The 10899-nt window shown below is 32.6% G+C and overlaps 1 long non-coding RNA gene across 1 annotated transcript; it reads right to left on the reverse strand.

Moving 5' to 3' along the window:
• Window positions 1-3663: 3663 nt before the first annotated feature.
• On the reverse strand, window positions 3664-10549 carry LOC132759890 (uncharacterized). The gene is made up of 4 exons (XR_009629784.1): window positions 10458-10549; window positions 9420-9506; window positions 8827-8913; window positions 3664-4424 (listed from the first exon to the last, which is right to left on the reverse strand). It is a non-coding gene; the product is annotated as an uncharacterized LOC132759890 (long non-coding RNA).
• Between the last annotated feature and the right edge of the window lie 350 nt (window positions 10550-10899).

A 10899-nucleotide genomic window follows, 5' to 3' on the forward strand; every position in this document is an offset into this window, starting at 1 on the left:
TGAATTAATTATAAAAAGAATAACATTTAAATTTCTTATTTCGGTATGACTAACAGAGAAATTTTCAATGTAAACAGGAGGATATCCTCTGTGAAGTCATTTTCTGAAAACTTTTGTTTAAGTTTTCAGGCAATTCATTATCAAATAAAAATCACACTTTAGTATGAAGGTATGTTAAGATGTCATGTCTCTAGTCTGTTGAAAATTCGGTGTAATAATCTGACCTAAATTTTCTGTTCAAAATTGTGAAAACTTCTTCACTACTGTTGAAAGATCATGTCTGTCTATATCTGTGTGCACAGCGTAAAAACACCTTTGCAAAACGGACACCTTCTTGACAAAATAATTTGTAGTTGTATCATATGTAACTCGATTTTGAAAATTTAAAGTTTTTTGATGGAGAAGAATGATACTTAAGTGCAAATATAAAAAATACATTCCGTAGACCTAAACCCAACGGCGATAAAGAAATGCAATACGACAAAATCAGCGGTAAAGTTCTCGGCGCTGAACATAAAATGACTACAATGTAATAGGAACTAATAACCTACTTACAAAAAATAAATTGTAGCTTAACCATTTATAAAATAATTTTAAAAATTCAGTGTTCAGTTTCAAATAATAAATCTCATCTGTCCTCACCGATTATTAAGAAAATGAATACAATAAAATCGGCACGTAAAAGACATAAGTAATAATGGCATTGACGGAAATTATTGCTAATTACAAGTAACAAAAGTAGGCATGCAATTTGCGCATAGCTCTCTCCCGATAGCGAGAGACCTTTTCAAAATTTGTAATTCTTTCTCTTTTTTAAAAAAAAAATCATTCCTGATTAATACAGGGTCCAGGAGAGGTTACACTAGAATATTGAATTTTGTATCAAAAATATTAATCACTCCCATTTCGAACTCATGGGAAAAAGTTTATAAGCATGCTAATGCAACACTAGAACACGTGTCACATGGGTGTGCGATCACGTGTTTCAATGTATATTGCATTTGATACAGCTTTTCGGAATTTGTAGATGCTTATGATAGGTAATAAAATGCGACCGAAAAATGCAGCCTTAATAGAATTGTATTACATTTCCATTTTTATGAAACCAATGAGTGACCTCTGCTTTTGACTTAAGTCGTAAACAAGAAATGTTGTTGGACGTTATAAGCATACCTAGCACATAATTTAAATAGTTTAACCAATATGCAGCCTGCAATGAAAATACAACTGCGTCGTATCATATTTTAATTTCAACTGCGTCGTATCATTTCGTAAAAATCATTATTTTCTTGAAAAATAAACATCTCTTCTTAATGAAAGTTTAGTAAATGATCCAAAATTATGTTTTGAAGTTTATGGTGAACTCTGAAAACGAGTATATAATTGATTTGAAGGAAAAACGATAGATAAAGCAATATGAACTGCGTCGTATCCACACATTTTCATAAAAATTTTGCCCCGCTTCGAGTTGCAAGTTCGCTATAACTTTTGTTTTACAAAATAGTTGTGCAAGCAACATATACCGAACGAAGCGGAAAATAGTGTAGCGTGTTAATACATATATCTGGTTTTCAGTCATTTCCAACAAAAAGAGTTATAAACAAAAACATACATTTTTCGCTCCAAGATGGCGGCGTTTGTTTACATTTTGTAGGATACGACGCAGTTTTGATTCCCAGCCCTGACAAGTACTAGATTACCTTCCTCCGCGCTAAACTACCAAAGCTTCTCCCGGGGATCGAGCCCACGCCAGAGAGGTAACTGGATTAGAAGTCATCGACTCTAACCCCTCGACCACGGAGGCCGTTTGAATTCCATTCCACTACTGAAACAGTGATTTCCGGCACGAGCTTGCTACACATCATTTATATTTTTTTTTTACAAAAACAAAAATTATTTTAACATCAAAACCAAATATTAAAAACATTTTGTAAAACGCATTCAGTCGAATCAACCACTACATCCCAAAAAGATAATAAATAAGGATACAGCAATTGAAAATTTTATGTTCAGAATTTTATTATCAAAATGTTAACAATCAAAAATCATGCAAACTTTATGCTAAAGCTCATGCTAAAGCTCAAGCCTTTTCAGAAACAACATTTATGTTTGATTTGAATTATATACATTTTTTTTAAATAATACACCATACATTACATTACACAACATGATATGAAATCTAAAAAATCATAAGCTTGGCACTTTTAGCACAAAAATAATAAATGTATAACTGGTCAGTTGTAAAAAATAATGTTTCATAGGTTGTATGTATTTTAACAAGTGCAAATTGGACGGAATATTCACAATGCTTATCAATTGTTCACAGCAGTTTTATATGTAATCTGGACGTTCGCACCATTGCATCACAAAAAAACACCAACAAACTAGGAAGCACGAACATATGAATTTTTTTTAAAAAGTAAAAAGAAAATAGCTTGCAAACAATGTTTCCAAAATATAAAAACCAGTATCACAAAAAGTTAATACAAATTTTATAAATACAAAAATGTCATGAATATTCAAAGCAGCTTACTTCATCAATAGGAAAAATATAGTGAAGAACAGGAAAGTGTTTGTATCAAAGACAAACAATGAGTTTGATAATGAAAAAAAGCTAAAATAATTAATGTTTAAAGAAGTTGTTCATCAGAAGCTAACTCTTATACTGCTTAATATATGAAATGGATTTGCCCTGCTTGAAATTTCAAGCAGTCTTAATTTCAGCATTATGCCCAACCAAGTTTACCTAGTCAGAGAATAGGTAATATAAAAATATCTTGACATTTTGTCATTATAAGCAACGTAATGTACAGGAAGGAGGACAGTTCTTCAACTTTTAGGTAAAGTAAATCATTACAAAATTTATAAAGTCAAACGGAAAACAGGTAAAAAAGGCACCTTAAATAGAAGTTGTTTTTCTTTGACAAATCATCAATATCAATATGGTTTAATCTAATTTCAATGTTTACAAAATGGATATTTTCTTAATAGCTATAAGATATAATTATCATGTCAATGTTATGCAAGCATTGCTAACATTTCTTTTTGTATTGAAAACTTTAAAATAACATACTTTTGCATCTTAAACAGTTAAACCTCGGCCGAGTATCTTTTTAAAAAAGATACTTCTTGTTAAATATATTACTTAATCAACGCAGCTGGACAGCGAAAATAAGGGCATAATGTCACTTTAAGGGAGTTCAGTATTAAAATGAACTACTAACAGTGCAGACTCTGGTCTGACAGAACAGTTGACCAAGGCTATAATCAGCAAGTTAAGTTGATAAACAGAACGGCTGGAAGCTTTAAAACAACCTAATGCCAAGTTGAGAACAGTTTATCTTCTATGCTAAAATCTACACCTTTTTTAACATACAGAAACAGAAAAATTCTCATTTCCAACAACATTTATATGCGAAAAAATAAAAAGAATGGACGGCAATTTCTTAATAATCACATCAATGTTTAACACTACAAAACCACTTTCTTTAAGAGTGGGTAAAACATAACTAAACATTTTATATGGTATCTAAAATGCAATAAAATTGTAAAATAATTTAGTTATCAAGAGAGTTAACTCTAACGTATGACAGTTCATTAAGTTTTTGTTATATTACTTCCCTTTAGTGCTATAAAGGTTAAACAAATCATAAATCATTAAACTTTTCTATTTAAATGAAGATTCTCTACAATAAAAACACCATCTGCTTTATTATTAAACAATTTATAATTATGGAATTATGGGGAGTCGGTATAAAGCCAACACCTAATATAATATTCATGTAAGTTTCAAAGTCACCTTTAACATTTTCAAAACCCCCATTTTCATCAAGTTTGAAACAAAAAAAAGAAACATTAAAGAACATTTAAACACCCTGTAGGCTATCACTTAAAATTAATATTAGCCAGATATCTTAAATACGTATGATAAATTTTAATTTGTTCGCTAACTATACTTTGGAAGATATTTTTAGTCGCAAGAGTAAAATAAAAGCTTAAAGAGCAAACACTAAAGATGATAATTCACAAAAAGATTAACTGATTGTCGTCGTCGAAGAAGTCGTAAATCAAAATTGTTTGAAGTTTTCCTGGTCCCTTTTGTATCTTTCAAGTGATTTACTTATACAATAAGTCAGTTACTTTCATAAACCGAAATTCCAAATGGAATTTAAGTTTAAATAAACGCGTAGTTTTTTTTGTAGAAAATCCCTGACCAGCTGTTTTCAATTTTTTTTTTTACAAAATATACAAAATTTACGTAGAAGTGGTGAAAATAGCAAAGAAGAATGACGTCATCAACTGTCGTAACTTCCAAGCACCAAAAACAACTGTCTGTAAGTGTGTAGCTATCATTATTCAACTCCAACCCGCATAGCGTCCTCAACAGCTTTCAGCGTTAAACAGGACGATATAGTAGCCAAAGCCTGAAGGAGAAATAAATAATTAAAATATTTTATGGAACGCCTGGACTGTCTTATGTGTAGAATGACTGATATACATGGTTAAATGTGATTCTGTTGAGTCCGAGATACAATATGCTGGGTCAAAATCCCAATATACTGGGTGGAAATCCAAATGCGCTCAGTTATTGAAGTGTAATGTTGTGTGCTGACTGTATTTTATTCAGTCAAGTCAATGTATTGTCGGGTGCATAAGTCGTTATGTTCAGTTCTTAAAACAAACAGGCATGTGGTAACACAATTATGTTGAGTTAAAAAGATATGTTGTAGGGTATGACAGTTGTTATGTTCGGTTGAAATAGCTCTTCTCATCATGTTCAACCATGAAAATAAACTGTTAAGTGGTACTATCATTTAGTTTGGCTGAGGCAGTGTATTATTGGGTGATCCTTTTATCATTTTCAGTTGAAATGACATGCTGTTGGGTGCTTTATTCAGACTGTTCAGTCGTAAAATAGAACTGTTGAATAGTACTATCATTATGTTCAGTTCAGATGATGTACTGTTCGGTGCAGAGGTCATTCTGTTAAGTAGTGAACACAAAATGTTGTGTGATACCGTTATTATGTTCAGTTCAGATGATATACTGTTCGGTGCAGAAGTCATTATGTTCAGTTCAGATGATGTACTGTTCGGTGCAGAGGTCATTATGTTCAGTTCAGATGATATACTGTTCGGTGCAGAAGTCATTATGTTCAGTTCAGATGATATACTGTTCGGTGCAGAAGTCATTATGTTCAGTTCAGATAATATACTGTTCGGTGCAGAAGTCATTATGTTCAGTAGTGAACACAAAATGTTGTGTGATACCGTTATTATGTTCAGTTCAGATGATATACTGTTCGGTGCAGAAGTCATTATGTTCAGTTCAGATAATATACTGTTCGGTGCAGAAGTCATTATGTTCAGTAGTGAACACAAACTGTTGTGTGATACCGTCATTATGTTCAGTTCAGATGATATCCTGTTTGGTGCAGAGGTCATTATGTTCAGTAGTGAACACAAACTGTGGTGTGATACCGTCATTATGTTCAGTTCAGATGATATTCTGTTCGGTGCAGAAGTCATTATGGTCAGTAGTGAACACAAACTGTGGTGTGATACCGTCATTATGTTCAGTTCAGATGATATTCTGTTCGGTGCAGAAGTCATTATGGTCAGTAGTGAACACAAACTGTGGTGTGATACCGTCATTATGTTCTGTTCAGATGATATCCTGTTTGGTGCAGAGGTCATTATGTTCAGTAGTGAACACAAACTGTGGTGTGATACCGTCATTATGTTCAGTTCAGATGATATTCTGTTCGGTGCAGAAGTCATTATGTTCAGTAGTGAACACAAACTGTGGTGTGATACCGTCATTATGTTCAGTTCAGATGATATCCTGTTTGGTGCAGAGGTCATTATGTTCAGTAGTGAACACAAACTGTGGTGTGATACCGTCATTATGTTCAGTTCAGATGATATTCTGTTCGGTGCAGAAGTCATTATGGTCAGTAGTGAACACAAACTGTGGTGTGATACCGTCATTATGTTCTGTTCAGATGATATTCTGTTCGGTGCAGAAGTCATTATGGTCAGTAGTGAACACAAACTGTGGTGTGATACCGTCATTATGTTCTGTTCAGATGATATCCTGTTTGGTGCAGAGGTCATTATGTTCAGTAGTGAACACAAACTGTGGTGTGATACCGTCATTATGTTCAGTTCAGATGATATTCTGTTCGGTGCTGAAGTCATTATGTTCAGTAGTGAACACAAACTGTGGTGTGATACCGTCATTATGTTCAGTTCAGATGATATACTGTTCGGTGCACAAGTCATTTGACAATGCGCTGAGTGGTCATACAATAATGTTGGGTTCATTCGGATTTCTTCGCGTCAAACAAGATGGCGGGCGGGAGCAACTAATTTCCATAGGTCACGTCGAGGCTAATGACCACTAAATTGCCAAAACAATTACCTATTTGAGTCACACATGGCCACAGTATAAAGAACGTTGAATATAAGTATGGAACCCCCATTTGAGACACACATGACCACAGTAAATGGAACATTATATATAAGTAAGTGTGGCCTAATAAAGTCAAACATGGCCAAAGTATAAAGAAAATTCTTTATAAGTAAGTGAAACCTAATTGAGTCACATATGGCCACAATATAATATACATAATGTTTAAGTCAGGGAAATGTATTTGAGTCTAATTTTATTAGGCTACCCTTACTTATATATAATGTTCCATATACTTTAGTTATGCGTGACTCAAAAAGGTTTCCCTAACTTAAACATAATGTTCCATATATTTTGGCCTAGTGTGACTCAATTAGGCTTCCCTTACTTATATAGAATGTTCTTCATAATGTGGGTATGTGTGACTTTATTGCGCTACCTTTACTTATATCTAATGTTCCATATACTGTGGCCATGTGTGACTCAAATAGGTTTCCCTTACTTAAATATTATGTTCCATTTATTGTGGTTATGTGTGACTCAAATGGGTTACCAACAAATACATTTTAAGTCGTATATGCTGTGGCCATATGTGACTTTAATAGGCTACCCTTACTTATATGCTCCATATACTGTGGCCATGTGTGACTCAAATAGGGTTCCCTTAATTGAATATGATGTTTTATATTTTAAATTTCGTTTGCTGCGTCCATTTGTGACTCTTATAGGTTACCAAACAGATAAATTTCAAGTTTTATTTACGGTGGTCACGTGTGACTTTAACAGGCTACCCTTACCTATATTTTAAGTTTTATATATACTGTACCCATTATGACTGTAACAGTATAGTATAGTCATGAATTAACTAATAAATACCCATAGGGTATTTAAAAGTCCAATTTATGAAAATAACGTTCTTAAGCCCCCCGATAATATTTATAGGGAAGAAAATTGTTTTGGCAATTTAGTGGTCATTAGCCTCGACGTGACCTCTCCCATCTTGTTGCCCGAAAATATCCGAATGAACCCAACATAATGGTTGTATCACACAACAGTTTGTGTTCACTATTGAACATAGTGACCTCTGCACCGAACAGTATATCATCTGAACTGAACATAATTATAGTACCAAAAAACCACTGAACATAACGACCTTTGCACCGAACAACACATTGACTTGACTGAAGAAGATATAATCAGCACACAAGATAATGATAGTACCATTTAAGATAATGATTGTACCATTTAACAGTTCTATTTCACGACTGAACAGAAGGAATAAAGCACCCAACAGCATGTCATTGCAACTGAAAATAATAAAAGTATCACCCAATAATACACTGCCTCAGCCAAACAAAATGATAGTACCACTCAACTGTTTATTTTCATGGTTGAACATGATGAGAAGAGCACCAAACAGCATATTATTATAACCGAACATAATAACTGTAACACCCTACAACATATCTTTTTAACTCAACATAATTGTGTTACCACATGCCTGTTTGTTTTAAGAACTGAACATAACGACTTATGCACCCGACAATACATTGACTTGACTGAATAAAATACAGTCAGCACACAACATAGCACTTCAATAACTGAGCACATTAGGATTTCCACCCAGCATTTTGTATCTCGGACTCAACAGAAAGACATTTAACTAGGTATATCATTCAATCTTAACATAAGACAGTCCAGGCGTTCCATAATATTTAGCTGTTAACAAGATCCAGTTGCAAAACTGACTTAACGTTTAAAGCATTGCCCCTATAAATTAAACATCATAAAACAAAACAACTGTAGAAGTAGAACACTTCATTTAAAACGAACTTAGAAATGCATAATACGTTCTTAGATCGAGAATTGAAAATGCATAAAGGTACACAACATGAATGTCTACATGCATTTTATTTGCTTGTTTTGATAGGAAAGTGAATTATATTATATAAAAATATGTCGATGCGGATGCTTTATTTTATGATTTTGATGATTGATTTGTGCAATTTTCAACAGATTTATGAAAGAAAAAACCGTTCTAGTTTTCTGATCAACCATAATTTTATTTTATATAAATACTAATTCTGCTGTTCCTTATTTAGATTTGAATAAGGAATCAGGAACTAGTTCCCTATTCCTTATTCGAAAAAGGAATAAGGAACTGATTCCTTATTCCTTATTTGAAAAAGGAATAAGGAATAGGGAACTGACATTATATACATAATTATATTTAGTTATTATATTGGAATACGAAAGAAAAACATATTTAGTTATTTTACACTGGAATACGAAAAAAAAACATATCATTAATGAATACACCCCCGCCAAAAAATTGGAGAAAGAAAGCAGAAAAAACTACACAAGAAAATATTTCTTAAAATAAGCACGGGGTTTACGTCAGTTTAACAAACATACCTGTATAAAGCCAATGCCACCGACCATGGAAGCCCAAATTGGAATGTTGTTTTTCACCCAAACTTCCATTGCGTCTTTGCAAAATGTCTTAAATACAAAGAAACAATCGATAGTCATTTTATATCATTACATTTACAATATTATTCTTAAGTAAAATTGTAAGTATTTTGATGTATGTATATGTGGTCGTCGGTAAGCATTTTACAAGATTGAATTGGTCAAGAGCGGCGCCAAAAAAATAATCTCAAACAGTAGAACTTCTGGGCAAGCGACTTAAATTAGTTTAGTAAATCGACTGTTTATGAAAATAATCAAAAACACTAAATTGATAAGTGTTTAAGATAGATTGGACGAGCGGCTGCGCTGCTCTTGACAAATTTGATTTTGTTGATGCAAACTAATAAACACTTACCAATACATAACAATCCAACCATAATAAAATGAAATTGAAAGTTTTAAATGAGTCCGAATCACAACAATAATTTAACGGATGTTTCGTGACACACAAAAAATTAAGTTTGACAGATTTATCGCATCGATTCTAAATTTTTACGGAGAAATGTAAACATATATTAAAGAGAATCTATACTTACCTTAAATTGCTCGCCCTGGTCATTTGAACAGCTGTCCGGAAGTGGTAGAGTGTACTCGCTCGTGCCGTTATAACTGCAGCATTCCAGCTGAAATATGATCAAAAAACGTGTAACATGACACTAAAAGATTTTAGGGCACCTGCTAGAAATACACGTATCACATCAAAACCCCCATGGGAAATCTTCAAATAATCACAGAATGAAAAGATGAAATAAAATATATAAAAAACGTAATTTAATGCGAACAGAAAATGCACAGGGACACATTAAAAACATAAAATACGTACAGTATATCATATAAAGCGCGTGAGACATACTAAAGTCACGTAAGAAATACATAAAACCGTAATACACGGATAAGTATTGCAAGAAACATTGAATATACGACATATGCCGATAATTTAATGTATTTTCCAGAAAGTTTCAATTTATGACATTTTTGCAGCTTTTTACAACGGATAATGAAATTCATATCACAGGAAAGTCTAAAACAATGAATTTTTCCGCGTTTTAACGCGATCCATTCAATATTACATATACAATTTATTTCCTTTCAACATTATATACAAGAAATAGAGCTACATGTATAGCTAATATTAAACATTTCTATAAAATCTACAAACCGTAAAAATATGATGTTTCCATAATCTTACGGTGAATTTTCAAAAGAGTTGTAACATAGAATGTCTTTCTTATGTAACATACATGAATATTGTACGTCATCAGAATAAAATAATTCGAGACAAAATATTACCCTGCTATTTAATAGGATTTAACCGTTTAGCAATGATTTCCTCTATGTGCCCATTGACTCTTATATCCAAACATTACTTTCATACAAATATTTTTGTGAAGAACATACATCAGAGAGATGGCTTGATATACTGGAAACAATTTGAACTTAAGCTAATTAAATACACAAACTATAATCACATATTATTCAAACTAGTCAATATGACTGTTAAGTGGCCGAAGTATTTCTTCTGCAATTTGCAATGAGACAAGAAAAGGATAAAACTAAATACACAAAAGTTTTACCTCTTTTTGTATGTGGAATTTTGTATCATCATTCAATTCGTCCCACAACTTTTCTGTTAGATTAAGAACCTAAAATAAACAGGAAAAAATGCAGATTACTTTTAAAAACAAAGTAAAAGAAATAGCATTTTTATCAAGCAAACTGTAGAATATGAATAGTATGCACAAATAATCAGTAGCGTCCACTATTTCATATTTGTTATTCGTATGCGAGCGTCAATATTACACATTGTCAGCTAAACGCTTTGCAAATGATATAAGATACGGAATGTGTCGGACGTCCACCGAAATTATAAGAACTGTTGATGGATGTAATACTAGTTTCCGAATTTTACTGTACATGTATATTTACCCCCTTGAAAAAAGTGGCAGCTATGTTGGGGTCCATATTCCATAATGATTTAAAATTTACAAAAAAGAAAAAAATATAAAAAGTGATTTA

The sequence above is a fragment of the Ruditapes philippinarum genome, unplaced genomic scaffold (assembly GCF_026571515.1).
Source record: "Ruditapes philippinarum isolate M1 unplaced genomic scaffold, ASM2657151v2 ctg23346_1_1_1_1, whole genome shotgun sequence".
Lineage (NCBI taxonomy): Eukaryota > Metazoa > Mollusca > Bivalvia > Venerida > Veneridae > Ruditapes > Ruditapes philippinarum.